Source organism: Chelonia mydas, chromosome 21, assembly GCF_015237465.2.
Source record: "Chelonia mydas isolate rCheMyd1 chromosome 21, rCheMyd1.pri.v2, whole genome shotgun sequence".
Lineage (NCBI taxonomy): Eukaryota > Metazoa > Chordata > Testudines > Cheloniidae > Chelonia > Chelonia mydas.
In genome coordinates, this window is record NC_051261.2 from 15,801,586 (window position 1) to 15,823,996 (window position 22,411).

The 22,411-nt window shown below is 50.5% G+C and overlaps 1 protein-coding gene across 1 annotated transcript in view; it reads left to right on the forward strand.

Moving 5' to 3' along the window:
• Window positions 1–421: 421 nt before the first annotated feature.
• Window positions 422–22,411, forward strand: part of CSRP1 (cysteine and glycine rich protein 1) — a 37,403-nt gene continuing 15,413 nt past the window's right edge. The window contains exon 1 of the mRNA XM_037884980.2: window positions 422–781. The gene's annotated coding sequence lies outside the window, so the exon portion shown is untranslated. The remainder of the gene's footprint in view (window positions 782–22,411) is intronic.

A 22,411-nucleotide genomic window follows, 5' to 3' on the forward strand; every position in this document is an offset into this window, starting at 1 on the left:
AGATGGGAGCCCCCGGCTGGAAGAGCAGGGCGCTGAGGGTCCAGATTGCGGGGTCTCAGGAGAGCTGGGAGGGGAGCCCTGCACTGGGGTAGGATTGAGGGGTCTCAGCGGAGCTGCCAGGGGAGCCCCAGCCTGGAAGAGCAGGGCACTGAGGATCCAGATTGCGGGTCTCAGGAGAGCTGGGAGGGGAGCCCTGCACTGGAATGGTGCGGGGCTGTGGGGCAGGATTGATGGGTCTCAGCAGAGCTGCCAGGGGAGCCTGAGGGGTACCAGCAGAGCTAGGAGGGGAGCCCCATGCTGGAATAGCGGGCGGCGGAGGGGGGGGGAGGCTGTGGGTCAGGTCTGTGGGGCATTACTGACCACATTTTGCAGAGCCCCTGCCCTGCCGCTGTGGACGCTAACCGGCTGGGCGCTCCGGGGTGCAGGGGAGCCGGGCACCAGTGTGCCCTGGCCAGGCTGCTCGCCCCTTTCCCCCACCCTGGCCCGCGCCCCTTCGCGGGCGCCTTCCCCAGCCTGTGCCGGGCGCCGGCCCCTCGCTGGGAGCTTGGGTGGGCAGCGCTGCCTCCCTCCTCCGGAGCCGTGACGGGGCCATCAGCCCTTCGGGGCGGAGTGCAAAGAGCCCGGCCTCCCGGGCCTGGTGAGGGGGGTGCCCCGGGACACGCCTCCTCCCGAGGAGAACAAAAACCAGCCCCCAGCGGAGCCCAGCCAGGGAGCGCAGCGCCGAGCCCAGTGCAGCCGAGCCGAGCCGAGCCGAGCCCAGCCCAGCCCAGCCCAGCAGCAGGTACGTGCCTTGGGGCAGCTGCTCCCACGGCCGGGGGCCTGGACGCTGCCCCATGCCGGCCGGATCCCCCATGGGCTCCCTCGCTTGCACAGCCCCCAGCCCCACGCCGTGCATCGGGGCAGCAGCTCCCTATCCGGCCTGGCCCAGCCCAGCCCAGCCCAGCTCAGCTCTGCTCCGCTCCGGGGCTTTCCCCCGAGCCCCACCCAGCCCCGGAGCCTGCGTCAAAGGAGCCGCGCTCCGGACCATTAGTGTGAAAGCCAAGGGCTTGAGTCAGAAAGGAGCCGGCCAGTTTCCTTTTGCTCTGGGCAGTTGGGGGAGGGCGGCAGATGGCGGCGGGGGGAGCCCTGGTTCTGTTATTACGCGGATTTTGTGCTGCCCTGGGAGGCTGGTGCCCAGGGATGCGCTAAGGGGCACCGGGTCTGGTTTAGCTCTCTTGGACCCCAGTCACCAAACGGGGCTGTTCTCCAGAGCAGGGCAACTTTGCCCTGCTCCCAGCTCCAGAGCCAGCCGCATCCCTGCCTCGGTTACGTGCGCACTGAATTCGGAGTGACTGCAAATCAAGCTGGCTTGGAGGTGCCGAATTCAGAGCAGGGTTTCCGGGTTGCTCCCTTCTGCCCCCGCTCCCCAAAACCTTTAGGGGAGTCATCCCAATGCATGGCTCTGCTGCTGCCGGACCAGCACCGGGATGAGCTGCCCAACGCAGGCTGGGCTTGTAGACATCTCCCACCCCCCAAAGCTGGGTTGTTCGGAAGAGAGGTTCAGAACTCGGGACCAGCTGAGCCTCTCCTCTGGGTTCGGGTTGCAAATCCCAAGGCTGACTGGTCCAGGGGCTTTGTTTCAGGTCCAGGTTTTTCAGGGTCCCTTTGGATTGTAACCTGTGCTACCAAATATCAGCTACACAGACAGAGCTGCCCCACGAGCTCTGCAATCAGTTGTATTTCAGGGCTGTGGAGTTGTGCATCCCCAATGTCCTCCCCAGATCTCCCTGCTCCTGGCTCTGGCAGGCAGGTAGGATCTTGCCGCTGTTCAGAGGAGTTCTTCAGTCGTGTAGTGTAAAGCGGCCTGCATCTCGGCCCTGTTTCAGCGGTAACATCAGCTTGTTACAACGGAATCCCATCACCAGCCCCATGTGTGCAAAGACTCCCCCACACCTGCTGGGCAGCATGTTAGTCTTGTGTACGGATTCCCGTAGCAGGAGAGGGGCTTTCCCATGCCACAGCAAGTGCCAGGCAACGTCCTGGGCTGTGTTTCGGTTTGACTATTGCGATCTACCTCCCTGAGCTTCCAGGCGGCCTCCGTTGCACCCGGGGCATGGCAGGAACCCTCTGAACAAAGCGGTAGTGCTGTGACACTGGGAGACCCTTGGGTGAGGATGGGTTAATCATCATGCTATACTTCTGGGCGAACGTAGAAATGAAGGGTTCATGCTGCTGGCTGGAGCTGCGCGTGGTGGGGTCTGGTCTGGGGCAGGCTTCATCTGCACGCGTATAGCTCTGTGAATGCTCCTCAGCCCTGAGATCTAGCACCTCCTGCTATTTCAGTCTTGCACCCCAGTTAGCTCTGCCAGTGGCCCTCAAGCCTGACCTGCAATGGCAGTAGTCCTACAACTTCCTGCAGCCCTGTCTGTGCCCCACAATGCTGACCGCCCCCAAATCACCTGTTCTTCCAGACCTGGGCCAGATCATGTGACGGGGTTTTGACGCAGAGTCCACAGTGAATGTTTACTGAGACCTCCCCAACTCGTTTCGCCTGTGACCAAAGTCTGGAAATGAGCTTGGTCTTCACACCACCTCTTGCCAGTGCTTAGACCCTTTGCTTCTTTGAGCATGAGCAGCACCCATCCTGGTGGATAAAGGCATGGGCCCAAGTTCTGATCTCTGCGATTGTGGGGAATCCTACAGCCCTGTTTTTTGACATATTTTGGGGGAAATGTGTGAGGCTGGGGGGAAAATAAGACTGGACACAAGGTGTAAGTTTTTAACAGTGAGAGTCGTTAACTCTTGGAACATGTTACCCAGGGTCGTGATGGATTCTCCATCACTGACCATTTTTTAATCAAGGCTGGATGTTTGTTTTTCTAAAAGATCTGCTCTAAGAATTATTGTGGGGCCGTTCTCCGGGCTGTGTTACCCAGGAGGTCAGAGGAGATGATCACAATGGTCCCTTCTGGCCTAGGAACCTAGGAATCTATGAACATTTGAACAAGAAAAGCAGGCTGACATCATCCTGCTCAGTGGCATTTCCGCCTCCCTCGTGGCAGGAAATTATGTGTGCTCTGTATCTCGGAAGGGAGGCTGTCTGTGTGATTATATCTAATGGGGAAACCCAAACTATAGCTCCTAGAGTTCAAAATTGTGAGTATCCCTGAAGCAGCAAAGAGAACTTCACTAGTGCCCTTCATTTGGGGCTCTCAAAGCATTTTGCTATCTCTAGTTATAACCCACTCTGAAGTAGGGAAGAATTTGTATTTCCGTTTTGCAGATGGTTGTGGGGAAGGGGAACTGAAGCTCTGAGCAGAGGGGACTTTCCTAAGATCAGTAGCAGGGTTGGGCGTGGAACTCAGGAGTCCTGTCTCCTAATTGTCCTGCTCTAAATTCCCTTTTTGGTCTGGATAAAGGTTGCATTCCTGTAAACTTCAAGGACTGCCTCCTCAGTTGGTGTAAATCAGTGTACTGCTCGCTTCCCTGAAACAACTAGAGTTGCACCGATTTATACCAGCTGAGGATGTGGCCCAAATAAATGATCTTCAGCCCTCTGTTAAAGCAAGAAATCCAGATAGGTGTTGTTTGCACAAATTAAGAGCAGAGATTGTAGGAGGGGGAGTTAACCAGAGCTGGGCAACAGAGCCATCCCTTGGGTAGGGCGAATCAGAGCAACCGCTCCAGGCCCCACACTTTGGGGGGCCCCGCAGGTTGATGCAATTGGCCAGCGCGGTCAGTCCTGGAAGAGATGAATCCGTCCCTTCCACCCCGGGCCCCTCACCCCCCTAGGGATGGCCCTGCTGGGCAAGGTACCAGACACTTACTAGCTGGTGTAAACCTATTTGCTGGAGGTCAGCTCAAAACATGAGGGTCAAGGGCCAGTGAGCCAACACCTTGGTGAGAAACCAAGCACTGGGATACCAGGGAGAGGGAAGGTATTGAGGTTGCTAATTGACACGGGGACACCTCTTCCCCCCATGCAGAACTTTGGGGAGGGGGTGTCTTGGCTCCTCTCTCCCATTCCTTGTGGCTGCAAGGTCTGGCTTGTGGGATCCACCTTCCCCCCAATGAATAGCCTGCAGCTGCTCAGAGCTTGGCAAAGGTAGTGCCAAGATACTCCTCCCTCTGCCCTCTGGGCAGGCTGTTACAGAGGCTTGGTATGAACTGGATGTGTGGCTTGTCTCCCTACTTGGGAGGGTGGGGGTTATTCAGTGGGGTTTTGTGCCTTTCCCAGCCAGAACCCCAGTGCATCTCAGAGCATCTGTACCGAATACTGCCTTAGAACTGGTGAGGTCTGCTTCAGGATTCTGTCTCCTGGGGAGGGCAAAGCAGCCCATAGAGCCTAGGATCTGACTCTGTTCTCAAAAGGGACCTGGTATGTGCTAAATGACTTGCATTAAATAGGGCTGGTCAGAAAATGAGGGAGCAGGGGAAATTCCCTGCAGGAAAACCTGGCTTTTTGCTGAAAAAGCAAATAGCTTTCTTTTTGATTCTGCCCCCCGTTCCGCAGCCTGGATTTTCCATGGAGAGCACACGCTTCCCATCAAACGGTTCAATTAGTAGAAAACCCCAGTTTTTCCAAACTGGGTGGAAAACTTGCAGCCAGCCCTCTTGTGGAATGCCTGGGGATCCATGCGATCCTTGTGGCTGCAATACCTCATTCCTCAGGAATTTCACTGCCCTTTAGCACTAATGAATGGCCATGTATGGTAACCTGGCTAGTGCACGGTGGTCTGGTGTTTACATGGCCGGCTCTTTCTCTTCTGTTGTGGAGCAGGCTCAGGGACATGGCTTGTCCCCCACTGGTAGCAGCAGAGGGCTCGGCCTGGTCTCTAGTGGAAATTTTCTGCCTGTCTCAAAGCCACTCCTGAATATGGCATGACTGAGTCTGTCTGGGTTTGGGGAAGCTGTCTGCTTGGAAGGTCAGGTGTGCACTGGCAAGCTCTGTGTGCGGATCCTGTGCTAGCCACGTCTCTCTCTTTCATGGACCCTAACTCATCCTGTACTGACTCCATGCTCCAAGCCAAAAGCCACGGAAAGGCCTCGCACAGTGAGTGCTGCTCTCTTCGGCTGGACTGATTTGGTCCCAGATTGCACTGGCCATCATGCTGCGAGGCTTGAGACCTGATTCTCTTTTCTCTCGCACTGGTCTGATGTGCGTGTATCTCCACTGACTTAATGGGGTTACTTCTGATTTGCACCAGTGTGAGTGAGGGTTGGCCCCTAGGTCTCTTTTGGAACCTCCGCTTTAGCAAACGTCTTCCTTCCATTTACTACATGGGGGCTAATTCCCAGCTGACCTGTTCCTTGTGCAGTCACTTACACCGGTACACAGCTGATGTAAATTGCTACAAAATCAGAGTGACCGTGTGCTACACCCACTTCACACTCGATCTGCACAGGTGGAAGTGACATAAGGTAGGAGAGAGTTGGGCCCTCTCGGCTAAACTGCCAAAAGCACTCTAAACTCTGGCCTCAAAGAAACCCTGAAAATCTGGTCCCAATGGTAGGTGGTAAGGCCTCAAAAATCTGTCCCTGTGGCTTTCCTCAGTGAATTGGATATATCTTTGCAAAGTGATTGTCCTTTTTTTTGTTGCCCAGACATCTAACCTCTCCAGGCCCCTTGGAGTTGCAGCTCCTGCCAATTACCTATCCTCTGCAAATCTCACTAGTGTCCTGATTACTTCCAGTAATTACTTCCAGTAATCAGGAAGACTTTAAATCAGACCCCAGTCCCTGTGGTCCCTCTCTAGATCCCTCTCCCTCAGTTCCAGACTCTGACACTAGTTTCCAGGCCACGTGAGAGTTCTCCTGGATAAATAAGTGTGAATTAACTTTACAGCTAGGATTTCATGCCACACTGTTAAATGCTCTACTGCAATCCAAGTGTATTAAATCTGCCCTCCTCCTCTGCTAAATAACCTTTTAGTATGGCCAGAATTAATTGGTATCTAACCTTTTCCCCCCACATTGCATTGTATAGCTGTCCCCTCATCTCTAAATCCAAGGCAATTGCTGTATAAATCATGCTCACCCATTGTGGAGTGTAGAGGATGGACAGACCATCCGTGAACGTTCTTACGCTGGAATGGCGGAGAGGCGCACCGGGAGCTACTCTCTGCACTGACACCGTGGTGCTCTTCAGAGGCGCTAATGAGGCCGGATTCTTGTCTGCAGCTGTGTCTAGCCTGAGGGAGGGGAAACGGGATGGAGCTACACAGACTTCCTGCACATTCTAAGGATCTGGCCCAAGCCATGTGGGGCCAGACTTCCAAGTGCTCAGAGCCCCTGATTGGGGCCAGGGGGTCCAAAATAGTCAGCACCCAGCACACTGAACTCTGGTGAAAATCTGTCCCTGTGTCACCCTCCCTGATCCTGGCCACTGTAGACTTGTTTCAAAATCACCCAGAGGCACTGAGCAAGGTCAAGCAGCTGTTGGTCCCCTGAGGGAGAAGGGCAGTGAGTGTGGCGGGGTAACAGGTCAGGATGACATGTTTCTCTTCAGAGAAGTAATGCTCAGATTTTCACACTCATCACCCCAGCGGTGGGATTCCCCTGCAGCCTGATCAGACCTGCTGTGGTTTGTGTCTGAAAGGTGGAAAAACCCATGAAACTTTTACAAGTGAAACTCCAGGGAGAGCTTGTAAAACTGGTGTTTTCAGATTGGTTCAACTATACTGGGATAAGTGAAGCAGTACAACCCCGTCGGGTGAATGCAGTTAAACCAGTGTAAAAGTGCCTTATACGGGTATGGCTTACTCCCATGTGAGAGGGGAAACAAGCTATACTTGTAGACACACGTTTATACCAGCATGACTGTAGCCACACGAGGTGTTGAACCATTTTAATTGTTTTGGTTTAAAAACAATAAATCCCCCCCCTCCCCCCAAACGGATGACGTTCTACTGTGTATAGAGCAGGCCTGAGTGGAATGAGCATATTGATCTGAAGATACTCCGTGACAAGCCTGCTGTTCTGGGTGCAAAATACAATAACAAGTTGGGCCTCCTACCACTCCAGTGCCCACACCTGGGGCTCGTCTAAATACAGTTTCATTGAAATTGGCTTAAAACCCAATTTTAAACTGTTCGTGCAGGATCTGGAGCCGTCCTGCGGGTGAATCAGGTTTGTGTAGTGAAGGAGGCGGTTGCCTGTAGGACCCCGACTTGTTTGTTGCAGCAGTTGAAAGGCATAGTGTGAACGAGGCAGGGAACTGCAGCAAGAGAAAGGAGGGTTTGATGGTTAAGGCAGTAGAATGCTGGCCTGGAAAACTGGATTCTTCATGGTAAGTGCTGCCCAGAGCCTGCCTCACCCTGTCCCGTGCGCTCCCACACCCAAACTCTTCTGCTGCTGCAGGGAAGGGCAGGGTGGCCCAAGACGCTTCGCTTAGATCAGCTTACTTTGCGGCCGTAAATTCACAGGCCCAGCCAGTTTTAAACAAATCAGATTGGTACAAATCTCCTGCATGAACAGTTTAAAATTGGGTTTTAAGCCAATTTCAATGAAACTGTATTTAGATGAGCCCCAGGTGTGGGCACTGGAGTGGTAGGAGGCCCAACTTGTTAGTAGACGGGGGTCTTGCTTATTGTATTTTGCACCCAGAACAGCAGGCTTGTCACGGAGTATCTTCAGATCAATATGCTCATTCCACTCAGGCCTGCTCTATACACAGTAGAACGTCATCCGTTGGGGGGGATTTATTGTCTCTGCCACAAAGTTCCTGTGTGATGCTAGTCTAACCCGCACATCTCCTGTCACCCTCCAGTGGCACCAAGACCACTTAGAGATTAACGAGTCTGCTACAGCCTTAGCTAAGAGCCCTGTGGCTTTTAGCTCATGCAGTAGAGGCTCATGCATTTAGCTCCAGAGGTCCCAGGTTCGATCTTACCCACCAACGTTGGGGGTCTGTTGGCCGTACACTAGTCACTTAAACCCAACTTTTCACAGGTGATCACTAACAAGTGGATCCCTCATTTTCTGGGTGCCTGGCTTGATATCCTGGGGTCTGATCTGCAGAAGTGCTGAGCACTCACAGCTGCGGTCGAATCACTGGGAGCTGGGTTTTGAACATATCAGTGCTGTGTGATGCTAAGCATCCTGGAAAATCAGGTCCTAGGCATCTTTGACTGGGCATCCAGATTTAGTGGATACTTTTGACCTTAATTTGTCTGTGGCTCCGTTTTCCATCTGTAAAGCGAGGATAATGCTCCCTCATCTCACAGGGGTGCTATGAAAATAAATAAGTTTGTGAGTCACTCCGATACTATCGCGATGAGCTCCACAGGAGGAAAGGCCATGAGGAAATTAATAATTCTGCCTTCAGAGCAGCGTTTTGCTAGTGTGCAGTACATAAAGCATGGGCCACACACGAACAATAAGGAGAAAATTAAAACATTGAATAACTGCTCATTAAGTGAGCGCTCTTCACATTTCAGAGCCACTCTTCCTGTACTAGGCTCAGTCTCTGACCTTTTGCCTCTGGTTAAATATTGGAAAGCTTCCATGGTGACTCTGAATTGTTTTTCAGTGTTGGCCTTGTGTGGTTACACACTTCTGTTAACTTGGAAGCCAGACTTCATCCACTGAGCCTGTGACAATGTCAGCAGCCTGAAATCTGCCAATTCCAACTAAAACCACTGAAAGTTTAGATCCTCTCTGTAGAGTCCCTTCTTGTGTAAAATTCATGCTGCACTTTGATCAGACCCCTGGTGCCCTGTGCAGATTTCATCAGACTTGCAGGAGTAGCTGGATGCAAACATGGACACAGACAGACCCTTAGCTAGTGACAATTAAAACTAATGGAGCTACGCTAACTGCCATCAGTGGAGGACCAGAGCTTCCTGAGAACTCCACCCAGTGGGAAACAGGTGCATCAATTCTCCTCTTTCAGTTAACTAACCGTGAGGCTGCTGGCTGGCAGCTTTTAACAGCCATCATGTGTTGTAGGATTGCTGGTGTCAATTGCTCACCTAGGTTCAGATGCTGCACTGCACACCCATGTGTCAAAGTCTGGGGTGCATGCACCTGAAGTTCCCCTCCAAAGTTCTATTTTCACTATCTGAACAACTGCAAAGACCTGGGCAGAATATTCCCCAGTTTTCTTTTCAGATGCAGTATAAATAGTGTTCAGAAGGAATGCATTTCCCCCTTGTGGGAATCCTAGAATATCAGGGTTGGAAGGGACTTCAGTCCAACCCTCTGCTCAAAGCAGGACCAATCCCCAACTAAATCATCACAGCCAGGGCTTTGTCAAGCCTGACCTTAAAAACCTCTAAGGAAGGAGATTCCACCACCTCCCTAGGTAACCCATTCCAGTGCTTCACCACCCTCCTAGTGAAATAGTTTTTCCTAATAGCCAACCTAGACCTCCCCCATGGCTCCTTGTTCTGTCATCCGGTACCACTGAGAACAGTCTAGATCCATCCTCTTTGGAACCCCCTTTCAGGTAGTTGAAGGCTACTATCAAATCCCCCCTCACTGTTCTCTTCTGCAGATTAAATAACCCCAGTTCCCTCAGCCTCTCCTCATAAGTCATGTGCTCCAGCCCCCTAATCATTTTTCAGAGTAGCAGCTGTGTTAGTCTGTATCCGCAAAAAGAACAGGAGGACTTGTGGCACCTTAGAGACTAACAAATTTATTTTGAGCAAAAGCTTTCACGAGTGAGCTGTAGCTCACAAAAGCTTATGCTCAAATGTTAGTCTCTAAGGTGCCACAAGTCCTCCTGTTCTTTTTGCTGATCATTTTTGTTTCCCTCCACTGGACTCTTTCCAATTTTTCCCACATCCTTCTTGTAGTGTGGGGCCCAAAACTGGACACAGTACTCCAGATGAGGCCTCACCAATGTTGAATAGAGCGGAACGATCACGTCCCTCGATCTGCTGGCAATGCCCCTACTTATACAGCCCAAAATGCTGTTAGCCTTCTTGGCAACAAGGGCACACTGACTCCTATCCAGCTTCTCGTCCACTGTAACCCCTAGGTCCTTTTCTGCAGAACTGCTGCCGCCGAGCCATTCGGTCCCTAATCTGTAGCGGTGCATGGGATTCTTCCGTCCTAAGTGCAGGACTCTGCACTTGTCCTTGTTGAACCTCATCAGATTTCTTTTGGCCCAATCCTCCAATTTGTCTAGGACCCTCTATATCCTATCCCTACCCTCCAGCGTATCTACCTCTCCTCCCAGTTTAGTGTCATCTGCAAACTTGCTGAGGGTGCAATCCACACCATCCTCCAGATCATTAGTGACATGGAGCCATTGATCGTTACCCGTTGAGCCCAACAATCTAGCCAGCTTTCTATCCACCTTATAGTCCAGGGGTCGGCAACCAATGGCACACGCACCAAAGACGGCATGCCAGCCGATTTTTTTGAAATGGCTCGCTGCTGCCTGCCGGGTCCCAGCCGCCGGCCCTGCTCAGCGCCTGCTGCCGAACCCAGGCTGGGACCCCGGCAGGCAGCAGCGAGCCATTAAAAATCCTGCCCGCCCCGGCCCGCTCTTCTCTGCCCCCCACGCAGGGGCAGGGTGAAGAAGCTTGGTCCTGCTGGCTGCTGCTGCAGGGCAGGCAAGCTCCCCCTCCCTCGCCTCTTCCCCCAGTGTGCCAGGTTCCTGCCCCTCCTCCTCCTCTCCCTGCCACCCGTCAGCTGATGGCCCTTGCAAGGGAGGGGGAGAAGCAGAGCCAGAGCGCTCTCCCTGGTCTTGGGAGGAGGTGGAGAAGAGGTGGGGATGGGGCCTTGGGGAAGGGGGGGTGGAATCAGGGCATATCCCCTCCAGCCCCCTGCTGTGAGCCGCTCTGGACAGGGGGCTGGGAGCACCCCCATGACCCCAGCCCACACACCCAGCCCTCTGCCCTGATCCCTGCACTCCCCTTACACACACCCCAGCCCTCTGCCCTGATCCCTGCACTCCCCTTACACACACCCCAGCCCTCTGCACTCCTCACACACCCTCTGCCCTGACCCCTGCACCCACCATGACCCAAGCCTTGACTCCTGCACCCTCCTCACACCCCCCCAGCCCTGACTCTTGCACCCCCAACATTCCCACCCCCACCCTGAGCACCAAATGGGAGCTGCCCCGGTAAGCACTCCACACCCAAACCTCCTGCGCCCCCTCCCTCATTCTAGCTCCTGGCCAGACCCTACACCCCAACCCCCAGCCTGCTCCTTCACCCCCAGCCCTGGGCTCAGTGCACTCCCTCAGTGCAGAGAGAGAGGAAGAGAATGGGTAGAAGGTAGGTACCCACTCTGTGGTCAGGGCTGGGATCCCAGACTGGCAATGGGCTGAGCAGGGCCGGCAGCCAGGACCCTGGCTGGCAGGAGCCGGCAGACGGAACCCCAGACCGGTAGCGGGCTGAGTGACAGTGGCCTGAGCCGCTCAGCCCACTGCCAGTCTGGGGTCCCGGCCTCAGGCCCCGCTCAGCCTGCTGCCAGCCTAGGTGAATGGAACCCCAGGCTGGCAGTGGGTTGAGCGGGCTGGCAACATAAGATCAGGATTTTAATTTAATGAAGCTTCTTAAACATTTTTAAAACCTTGTTTACTTTACATATGACAATAGTTTAGTGATATAATATATAGACTTTTAGCGAGAGACCTTCTAAAAAATGTTAAAATGTATGACTGGCACGCGAAACCTTAAATTAAAGTGAATAAATGAAGACTTGGCACACCACTTCTGAAAGGTTGGCGACCCCTGTTTATAGTCCATTCATCCAGCCCATACTTCTTTAACTTGCTGGCAAGAATACTGTGGGAGACCATGTCAAAAACTTTGCTAAAGTCAAGGAATAACATGTCCACTGCTTTCCCCTCATCCACAGAGCCAGTTATCTCGTCACAGAAGGCAACTAGATTAGTCAGGCATGACTTGCCCTTGGTGAATCCATGCTGACTGTTCCTGATCACCTTCCTGTTCTCTAAGTGCTTCAAAATTGATTCCTTGAGGACATGCTCCATGATTTTTCCAGGGACTGAGGTGAGGCTGACTGGCCTGTAGTTTCCCAGATCCTCCTCCTTCTCTTTTTTTTAAAGATGGGCACTTCATTAGCCTTTCCAGTTGTCCAGGACCTCCCCTGATCGCCATGAGTTTTCAAAGATGGCCAGTGGCTCTGCAATCACATCCACCAACTCCTTTAGCACCCTCGGATGCAGTGCATCCGGCCCCATGGACTTGTGCTTGTCCAGCTTTTCTAAATAGTCCCTGTCAACATTCCTTCCCACTCTGAACTCTAAGGTACAGATGTGGGGACCTGCATGAAAACCCCCTAAGCTTATTTTTACCAGCTTAGGTTAAAACTTCCCCAAGGTACAAACTATTTTACCTTTTGCCCTTGGACTTTATTGCTGCCACCACCAAACATCTAACAAATACATAACCGGGAAAGAGCCCGCTTGGAAACATCTTTCCCCCCCCAAAATCCTCCCCTAGCCCCCTTTCCTGAGGAAGGCTTGATAAAAATCCTCACCAATTTGCATAGGTGAACACAGACCCAAACCTTGGATCTTAAGAACAATGAAAAAGCAATCAGGTTCTTAAAAGAAGAATTTTAATAGAAGAAAAAGTAAAAGAATCACCTCTGTAAAATCAGGATGGTAAATACCTTACAGGGTAATCCAATTCAAAACATAGAGAATCCCTCTAGGCAAAACCTTAAGTTAAAAAAGACACAAACAGGAATATTCATTCCATTCAGCACAGCTTATTTTATCAGTCATTTAAACAAACAGTATCTAACGCATATCTAGCTAGATTACTTACTAAGTTCTAAGACTCCATTCCTTTCTGTTCCTGGCAAAAGCAACACACAGACAGAGAGAACCCTTTGTTTCTCCCCCCTCCAGCTTTGAAAGTATCTTGTCTCCTCATTGGTCATTTTGGTCAGGTGCCAGCGAGGTTCTTTAGCTTTTTAACCCTTTACAGGTGAAAGGGTTTTTTCCTCTGGCCAGGAGGGATTTAAAGGTGGTTAGCCTTCCCTCTATATTTATGACAGTCCTGAACCGCTTCTTTCTCCACAGAGGGCTGGTCACCTCCTCCCCATACTGTGCTGCCCAGTGCAGCAGTCTGGGAGCTGATCTTCTTCGTGAAGACAGAGGCAAAAAAAGCATTGAGTACATTAGCTTTTTCCACATCCTCTGTCACTAGGTTGCCTCCCCCATTCAGTAAGGGTCCCACACTTTCCCTGACCACCTTCTTGTTGCTAACATACCTGTAGGAAACCCTTCTTGTTACTCTTAACATCCTTTGCTAGCTGCAACTCCCAGTGTGATTTGGCTTTCCTGATGGGTTGGACTAGATGATCTTCTGAGGTCCCTTCCAACCCTGATATTCTATGATTCTATGATTTCACTCCTGCATGCCTGAGAAATATTTTTATACGCCTCCCTGGTCATTTGTCCAATCTTCCACTTCTTGTAAGCTTCTTTTTTGTGTTTAAGATCAGCAAGGATTTCACTGTTAAGCCAAGCTGGTTGCCTGCCATATTTACTCATACCTATTATGGGGTCATTTGTCCTGTTTGTTTTATTAATATCCATGCTGATTCTTTTAGATCTTCCTTTTCGTTGAAACATCTAGTAGTGGTCCCGCAAGTCAAACTCCTTGTGACGGGGTCCCCAGGGTGCAACCTGAGCCCCCCCCAAACCCACCAGCCTGGGCTGTACCTCACACTGTGATGCTGATGTCAAGCTACAAGCCTCTGGCAGGCACTGCACTTACACAGCCATCCACAGGCAGGGACACACCCAACTGAGTTACATGAATGATCTCCCAGCCCCTCATGAACCACCAACAGAGAGGCTTCAGTCAATTCCCCCCAGCTCCCCAGCCTTGCACCCCAGGACTGTACTGTCTTGCACTGGTCAGAAGCCTGTCCAGTGTAAGCTCATTACTTAGTTCGCCACTCCCTCAGTGTGGAGTGGATATACACTAGCCTTTGTAAACTGAGCTGAGATTTCCCCAAGCACTTCAACCCAAACCACACTGTTTTAGGTAAAATATAAAACAGATTGATTAACTGCAGGAAGAGAGTTTTTTTTTTTAAGTGATTACAAGTAGCAGGCATAGAGATCAAAGTTGGTTGCCTAAGAAATAAATTTGCCGTCTAAATTCTAACTCAAGCCCACGAAGTAAAATCTGAATCAGACAATCTCTCATCCTACCAGATGGTACAGCTTAAAATACACAGACTGGACCCCCTTCCAGCCTGGGACCAATCTTCCCCAGTTCAAAGTCTTTGTCTTCCAGATGTTCTTCCAGGTGTTGAGACTGGGGGGAAGGGGAGGCCAAGTGATGATATCACTGTGTCTCTCTCTTTTAATACCTTCTTCCAGCTGCTAGAAAGATCCTTGCTGTGACACAGGTCAGGCCGGCCCCATGGCATACATGTCTTCTCTGGGATAGTGGAATGGGTCTTGATGAATCATTAAGCCTGTCTGGCCATTGATGGCTGCTCCTTTGTCCCGACTGAAAGGTTGGCTGTGGGCGTCTACCAACGTCCCAACATATTTCAGTTTCAAATATAGCAATACTTCATAACACCCCACATAATAACACATACAATTCAACAGGGTATTAAGGTTCCACAGACCACAACTTCTTAAATGATACCTCACAAGGCAAACTTTGTACAAAACACATCGTAATCATATAATGGTGAATATAGGGGTTCCAGGGTGTTACTTTGAGGTACGGAGTGTCACACTCCTCCAGAGAGATTTAATCTGTGGCTAAGTGCTTGAATCACTTATTTAGACTGCTGTTTGTGTTGCACTGAAGGGGACGTTGGCACAAGTGGTTACAGCTTCTTATCACATCCCAGTCTACCTTTCATATCAGTTGTCTCTACGGCGTGATCACTGATTTGATCTCCGCTCATGCTAAAGGGCTGGAATAGGGACTTAAGTTGTCATTGTGGCTACATTTCAGTGATGATGGCATTGAAAATGTCTCTCCTGCAGGATTGTCAGGTGAATCAGTGTTTGTTTCATTCAGTGGCATGGTTGTTCTTGGAGAATTCAAAGAAACAGATTCTCAGCCCTCTGAGCATGAATTCTCTCAATCTCATCACTAATATCGGACCGTGTTAGCTCTCCTCAAGAAGAAGTGGAATTATTTTTTTTCACTCCGTCCATTTGGTTGCTTGTTTCCTTCAACTTCATCCATGTGTGAATTGTTGGGGACGCGCTAAATGTCGAATGCCGCAGCTTTCACACTTACTGTGGCTAGAATAAGACCTCACCTAGTGAATTCAAAATCTGAAGATTGGGATAAAATGAACTCAGCAGTTTTACACAGAACTAAGTTCTAAGATGCCTGGCACAGCTTTCAGAAAACGCTAGATTCTGACAAATCAAACCCTTCCTCAAATAGCTCACAACTGCACAGACTCCCTTCTCCAGAATCCTGTGACAGCTGATTGCTACCATTAACAATGCCCCTCTCCCCACTCGCCAATGGGACATGATCAAAGTATCTGCCGAGCAAGTGGAATAAAGAAAGTAGATTGGAGAGCGTCTCTTGTCCCCTTCATGTGTTACACGATGGTGAGGTGCAATGAAACTGAAAGGTGGCAAACTCAAAACCCACAAAAAAACCCCAACAACCTTTTTGCGCACACGCTGTGTGACTTAGACTGGGGAACACGTTGCCACAGGATGTCACTGAGGTCAAGAAGTTAGCACTGGCTGTTAGAACTCTGGATATTCTTGTAATCCATATAAATCTCTGATCCCTCTTTGAGTCTTGTGAACAAACTCTGAAGGGCTACAAAAACCTCATGATTTAATCCAGTCATTTATTAGCAGGGGTTAGGTTGATGCCTTAATGGGGGGAGGCAGATTATCTCACATCTGTCTACTGAGCAGAGGGGTTGCACCTTCCTCTGAAGCATCTGGTGCTGGCCACGGTCCAAGGGGACACTGGACTAGACTGGCCAGACCCGTGATCTGGTCTGCTCTTCCCTATGTTCATTGACTACACCTCCTTGGCTCTCCTACCAACTCTGAACCCTTAGAATAATGTTCTTGCTGCTTTCTGATCCCTGCTGCAGCCTCTGCCAGTTGGGTTTTCCCCACTCACAGTGTTCAAGCTCTCATGTGTGAGCTGTGGATTGAGTGTGCATGTGGGGGGAGGGGGAGGGAGGAGGACATAGATTGAACAATCAGAAGACCTCCCTCCGCTAGCGGTCCCACAAGCCCATATTTCTGTGAGGTAAACTGAGGCCGATTTGTTTATTGGGGAATCTATTTATACCGTGTTCACTGATGAAATCTCTTGTGGTAGACTTGCTAGGAGACCCCAACCCGTGCACGCTCTCTGTCAAAGTCAGATTCAGGACTCACATAATTTGTCAGACCACTCTGTTCATTAGCAAAGCGCTTTGCTAATGCACCCAGATGTGAGCCCCTCTCTGAGGTTCAAGATAACTTATTTATACAGCTAAGCCAAAGCCTATTTAACATAAGAGACAAAAGAAAGAGAAACTGAGGTGATCAGAGACTGGCCCACTCCCCACACCAAAAAGCAGGTCCAAGCCTTTATTGGGATGCCAGGATACTAACGAAGATTTGTGCCCCACATTAGCGCCATAGCCACCCCCATCACTGAGCTATGCAAGAAGGGGAAGCCAGACAAGGAGGTCTGGACCGAGCAGTGCCAGGAGGCTTTCCGGGCGCTGAAGGAGGCTCTGGTCCGTGGCCCAGTTCTGGCAAACCCAGACTTTGACAAGCCCTTTGTGGTGTTCACCGACACCTCAGACACGGGACTGGGGGTGGTGTTAATGCAGGAGGATGAAAAGGGGGAGAGACACCCCATCGTGTACCTGAGCAAGAAGTTGCTACCCCGGGAGCAACACTACGCGGCCATCAAGAAGGAGTGCCTGGCCATGGTGTGGGCCCTCAAGGAACTAGAGCCCTATCTCTTCAGGCGACACTTCACCGTCTACACCGACCACTCTCCCCTGACCTGGCTGCACCAGATGAAAGGAGCCAACGCCAACCTCCTGAGATGGAGCCTGCTCCTGCAGGCTCCCGACATGGACGTGGTCCACGTGAAGGGAAGTGCCAACATGATAGCGGATGCGCTGTCCCGGAGAGGGGGCCCCGAACTTCCCCAGGTCACTGGTCACAGTGACCCCGCTCAGTTCAGTCTCAAAGGGGGGAGGGATGTGACGCAGCAGGGAGGGGGGAGTGTTGACCTGGGAATGTGCCCTGGGGATGGGAGACCTGAGAGCCTGTAACCTGAGCCAGGAGGGGGCGGGGGAGGTAACACCTCTGCCCAGGAATGTGAACAGAGGCTGCAGGACAGAGCCTGCTTGGGGCGGGGGGGGGTTTAGTTTCAGTTTGGGGCTGGGTGGAGGAACGCAGGGAACCCCAGGGCTGGGGTCTAAGCTCTCTGCTCCCCCAGAAGGACTTGACTGAGGGGTCCTGGTTGTACCCAGAACCTCTATTTTGGACTGTGTTCCTGTTGTCCAATAAACCTTCTGTTTTGCTGGCTGGCTGAGAGTCTCAGTGAATCCCAGGAAGAGGGGTGCAGGGCCTGGACTCCCCCACACTCCGTGAGAACTGGTGGCAGTTGACAAATATACATGCATATCTTATTTGCATACTAACGTTTACCAATCTCCTAGCTCAGTAGGAGCTCTAAGTTAATTAGTTTGAGGACCCATTGTCTCACACTCCTTAATGTTTCTCTTCCTGATAACTATATTTCAACAAACGCTTCAAGTAGCATTTCTTTAATGAATTATAATAATTTCAATATAATTCATTCTACTTTCACAATCCCTCCTTTTGGTCAAGCTACGCAATGACCAACAATGACTGGGTTCCACATATCAATCGTTCTTTCTCTCTCTGTTCATCAGTGATATTTAAAATCATCAAATTAGCACTCTGGTTTGGGGCAGCTATCTGTGTAGCATGCCTGACACAATTTTGGATACAACAGGAAAGTAACTTAAAACATACAAAAATGATTAGGATTCCAAACAGGAGAGTTAGGGCTCCCTGAAGCAACCAGTTTCCTATGCCAGAGAAATTGAAAAGGTTACTTAGCCACTTCCATAAAGAACTTGGCTCTTCGTGGGGAAGATATGGGATTTGTTCTAAGTGGCTAGCACGATCTATTACCTCATTGGTGTTGTCTGGTATATACACACACACAGCAGTCTTTTCCAATGAGAGCACAAGTCCCTCCTTTTGCTGTCAGCACTATGCCCAGTGCCTGACGGTTTTGGAGGGCCATCTGTCGGATTGCCCCTGTTTCTTTGGCCAGGGCTCTTAAACTTTCTCCGGTTTCATTTGCCATTATTTCAACTACTGCTTGTAACCTTAGGAGCCTTTTTGCATGGTGTATTACTCCCCCTAATGGTATGAAGGAACCGCCAATGGCCTCTTCCCAGGTTAAGGGGCTTATGTTATTTACATACCACTGGGCATCTGTTAAGTCCCTTCTTTTTCGCCTGAAATTGCGGAGGCGTTCGAGGGAAGGTTCCTAGCACTCGGAATTGTGGGAAGAGTCGGGCGGGATAACAGATTCCTGACCAATTAGCTGGTAGTGCGGTATAAGCCCTGGTCCCACACACCCAGTGATGGCCTATTAAGGCCGGGAAGGGTCGGTTGCACCCATTTGTCATATAGGTGTTTGCAAAGGAGGAGGAGTATCCCCCAAAGTGTACAGAGTAATTCTCCTTATGAGGAGTGGTGTTATTTGCATGACATTGAAAGATTGTATTGTTTTCACTAAGGTTACTGTAGGGGGAACATGAGATTTGATTTCTCTGTTTGATCCCAGGTTGAGAAAAAATTCATATCTCCATATCCGGCCCACCACTTTTTAGTTTTGTTTGAATAATCCCATACACCATTGGCCACAATATGCTGAAGGCAATGGCATTTCCCCAGATCCAGCCCTGTCCCATTACACACCCAACACCAATGACCTTTTCCCTCCACCACACTGATCCATTGAGATGCATTTATTCCCACCGCTTCCCAAGTGTCATTGCTGTTCCATATTTTGTTAAACGGACGAGGCCCTCCAGTGAGGTCTGGGGACTTGAGTGGGACAGCCAGGACAGGAACACCAGTTTGAGAGTGGGCTGGGATGCGGCTGCAGACCCAGCAATTAGAAATATTAAGGGTCTGAGCTGTCCACACCTGCTGCTGGATAAAAGAACTGTCACCGTGGTCTCCCCAGACCGTAAGATACCAGCAGCCGAGGAACAGCGTTTGCTTCTGGCAACACTTACGAGAGCGTAGATTGTAAGGCGTTGCAGACTGTTCCTCTACGTCTTCTTCTGGAGTCAAAATTGACTCTGCGTCGTCCTGAGGTGACGATTGGTTCTCTGGGGATGGTGCCTTTTTACACTGTGAAGCATGTAACCACGCTGCGGTGCCAGATAGTCTAACAGCCGTCTGTGTAGTAAGCAGTACCTGATGAGGACTCTTCCACCGGGGCTCCAAGGCGTGCTTTCGATGATGGCGCCGTACGTAGACCCAATCGCCTGGCTCGAGGCTGTGGCAAACGTCAGAGGTGGGTTCCGTGGGCCAGGCGGCTCGAACCTGTGAATGGAAGTGACTTACAGCTTGCATTAGTCCCTCGCAATACTGAAGGAGCGCACTGTGAGTCAAGTTCAAATCTGGAACGGGAGTAATGGTCGTCATAGCTCGCATAGGGCGTCCCATAACAATTTCAAAGGGACTTAATTTACGCCTTTGGGATGGAGTGGATCTCATGTCCATAAGGGCTAATGGTAAGGCTACTGGCCAGCTTAATCCTGTAGAGTCACAAATTTTAGCAAGCTTATTCTTAAGTACACCATTTCGTCCTTCAACTGCACCTGCACTCTGTGAGTGGTAGGGACAGTGCAACAGGTGTTTGATATGCAATATACGGTCCAGGTGTTGAACAAGTTGTCCAGTAAAATGTGTACCCCGATCACTGGACAGAGTAGCAGGAATTCCCTTGGCAGGCATAATATGATTTAAGAAACATTACCAACAGACAGCAAGTCAGCCTTTTGACAAGGAAAGGCTTCAATCCAACCGGAGAATAAACATACCATAACCAATATCAAGTCATATTGTTGACACTTAGGCATTTGTGCAAGAACGGTGCTTGAGGCAGGCCCCGGAACCCCTGGGCCGCTTTTACAGGTTTACCAATATTATGGCTTTGGCAAATGGTACGGGCTGCACAGTGGCGGGCTGCAAAAGAGCTAAAATGGGGGGGCCCACCATCCTGTCTTAGTTACAGCAGAGACCATCCCCTCCTTTCCGACATGCGATACACCGTGTAGCAGGGCGGCCAGAGACGGGTAGAGTGAAAAGGGGGCTACAAAGGCGCCAGTAGGCGAGCGCCAAAAGGAATCGGGATGTAGAGAGCAACCTTGGGCAACCCAGGATTCTTTCTCGGTTTCTGGGGCAGAGTCTTGGAGCAGGGTGAGGTCAGTGAGGGACCAGGAGGGTAAGAGGAGAGTGGAGAACAAGGGACTCAGACATTTCGACGAGGCGCGCTGCAGCAGCCACAGCACGCAGGCAGGGGGGTAAGCCTTGGGCAACAGGGTCTAAAGTGGCAGAGAAATAAGCCACGGGTCGGTTCTTTTCTCCGTGCATCTGAGTGAGAACTCCAAGCGCACACCCAGATTGTTCATGGCAGAAAAGGGTAAAAGGCTTAGAATAGTCAGGCAGCCCTAAGGCAGGGGCAGAAGCCAAACCCTGTTTGAGGGGGGAAAAAAGGCAGAATTGGCCTCAGGGGGCCACAGTATGGGGTCAGGCACAGAGAATCGAGTGAGTTCCTGGAGAGGTTTTGCAAGGGAGGCATATTGGGGAATCCATTGTCTGCAAAATCCAACCATGCCTAAAAACTTCTGGACCTGGCTTGGGGAGCGGGGTCGGGGAAAGCTAAGGATAGCTTGGACGCGGGTGGGAGAAAGTGCACGGGAGCCCTGGGAGAGGAGAAAGCCGAGGTATGTGACAGAAGCTTGACAGAGTTGTAGTTGAGAGCGAGAAGCTTTGACCCTTATTTGCTAGGGCAGTAAGGAGCACTAAAGAGTCAGTTTCAGAGGCAGACAATGAAGGGGAACAGAGGAGTAGATCCTCTACATATTGGACTAGTGTGGACCTGGACGGGAAAACAAGGTCAGCAAGGTCTCGGGCTAATGCTTGGGAAAAATATGACGGGCTTTCAGTATACCCCTGGAGCAGTGTGGTCCATGTGTACTGTTGCCCCTTGTAAGGAAAGGCAAACAGGAACTGGGAGTCAGGGTGAACCAGGACAGAAAAGAAAGCAGAGCACAAATCAACAACAGTAAAATGAGTTGCATCTGGTGGGATAGAAGCCAGAATCTTTGAGAGAGGCAAGTTTTGATTCTGTCCATCTATGATTTGCCTCTTCCCACCACTGCATGAAACAATCAACCTCTCCTCTTGCCAATTTAGTTTTAGGTTGGCCGAGTTTGTCTTTTAAGACGTCTACTCGGTCTTTGTCCCAAGATCCTAACAGTGGCCACTGAATTTTGGGATTCTCCCGAGTTAGCCTTTTGCATTCCCATACACATCTCCACCACCCCCCCCCCCAATGTCAGCCTTTTGAAGCCATCCCCCACCCATGTCATGAGGTTTTCTGTTCATTAAAACACAACAATGCTAGCAACAAGACAAACACCGCAGACAAACAACCACAAAACACATATCCATGGTATTCTGAGTTATTCTTCCGCTGGCGCCAGCTTGCTTTTAGAGTCTAAAAACAAAAGAAACAATTTCCAACCCCTGGTGGGGACGGATTATTGCTTAATAATAATACCACTTTCTTTTCCAAATTTCCTTGCTAATTGCAGGAAAAACAGAAGAATTACCTCCAGGCTGTCCTTATTTTGTTCCATAGTCAGGCTGTTCTATAGTCAGGCTAGTGAATTACCCCACTCACTGGTCATTTATGAAATTCATGAGGTGGTGTACCTCAGTTTCCCCTCTTGTGCAACACACCATGTTTGCAATAGTTTCTCTGCTGTACCAAGCTATAAGTTTTATTCTCAGGTAATAGCTGAGACACAGCTTCAGACTTTAGCACTATACACACACACAAAATTCTCTTTTGCTTAACATCCCTTGCACTGTGATTACTCTTTTACACAACTGTACCCCGATTACACTTCCATCTTGTACAACTAGACACAACCAGGAGCAGCCAAGTTAAGTTCCAATAGAAACCCCTTCCATCCTTTATCGATTTTGATTACATTACCCAATAGTAAACAATTTTGATCAGATTCTCTCTCTGCCTGCTGCCTGCAGCAGTCCCTTATAGATCATTTCTGTGGGAAAAGGGCCCATTTTCCCTCAGAATAGCTGTAAAGGCTTCTGGGGACAGAAGCATAGTGGTGGTAGTAGCCACTCGACCTGACCCCCTTAGCCTAGACCATTTTTCCAGAA